The sequence below is a fragment of the Olea europaea genome, unplaced genomic scaffold, assembly GCF_002742605.1.
Source record: "Olea europaea var. sylvestris unplaced genomic scaffold, O_europaea_v1 scaffold311, whole genome shotgun sequence".
Lineage (NCBI taxonomy): Eukaryota > Viridiplantae > Streptophyta > Magnoliopsida > Lamiales > Oleaceae > Olea > Olea europaea.
The window spans coordinates 950088-951257 of record NW_019249854.1 but is presented as its reverse complement, the minus strand read 5'-3'; the positions used below and the strand labels follow the sequence as shown (position 1 = coordinate 951257).

General features: G+C 37.3%; 1 pseudogene; it reads right to left on the bottom strand.

Moving 5' to 3' along the window:
* Nucleotides 1-306: 306 nt before the first annotated feature.
* Nucleotides 307-1170, bottom strand: part of LOC111385229 — a 21311-nt pseudogene continuing 20447 nt past the window's right edge.

Here is a 1170-nt window from a genome sequence, read left to right as displayed (position 1 = left end):
TAAGAAATTTATTTAGGATTCTTAACACATGTTCGAATCACTTTCCAAAATTTAATCTAAGAACCTTAACATTTGAATAAAGAAAAATCTGGGCAGAGACTATTCCTAAAGGTCCCAATGCCCATATTTGTGTGCCTCAGTTTTTCCTCCCATTCTTTATTCCCTCCATCTGGGAACAAATTTTGAATTACTGTATCTGACTGCTACAGAAAAGTTACAAAAATATACTTTATTACTGTTTTTCAATAAAAACCAACTTTGATTTAGTCCTAATTGCAAGAACATAAAACATGCATGCTAGTTCCATCAAATAGTGTAATGTAGAAAGGGATTGGTTTCTGATGGTACAGTGCTCTCACCATCACTAGATGTCCATGTGGAGTTGAGGTCTGATAGCGATACTGATCCCACTTCAGTGCTGATTACTTGCGTATTACTTTGGACAGTCGCTTGCCCCTTAGATAGCCTAATATTCTCCAATTCCATGCTGACTTCTTTCATTGTTGGTCTTTTCTTCCCATTCAAATTCAAGCATCTATATGCTAAAGTAGCAACAGCAATAATGTCTTCATCTTTTTCATGCTCTAAAATTATAGGGTCAAAAAATTTATGAAGGCAGTTTTGTTCCATAGACATAAGAAAACGCGCAGCTAAACTTCTTTCATCTTCTGTATCACTTGAAATTATTGGTTTCTGTCCTGATAAGAGCTCAATAAGAACAACACCAAAGCTATAGACATCACTCTTATCAGTAAATTGGCTTGACCGGAAGTATTCTGGATCTAGATAGCCAAAGGTCCCCTTAACTAAGGTGGTGAAGTGAGTTTTATCTACTGCGATAGACCTTGAAATTCCAAAATCTGACACTTTGGGTCTATAGTTTTCATCTAGAAGGATATTGCTCGACTTGATGTCCCTGTGATAAATGGGTGTGGAAGTTGAATAATGTAGATAAGCGAGAGCTCCTGCTACCTCTGCTGCAATTTTTAGGCGCATATCCCATGTCATAGGAAACTCAGCACTCGGGTCATGGATGTGATCGAAGAGGGTTCTATTAGCAATAAACTCGTAAACCAACAAAGGAACTTCTGTCTCCAAACAACATCCAAGTAGCGCAACAACATTTCTGTGGTTAATTTGAGAAAGGATTACGACCTCATTTATAAACTC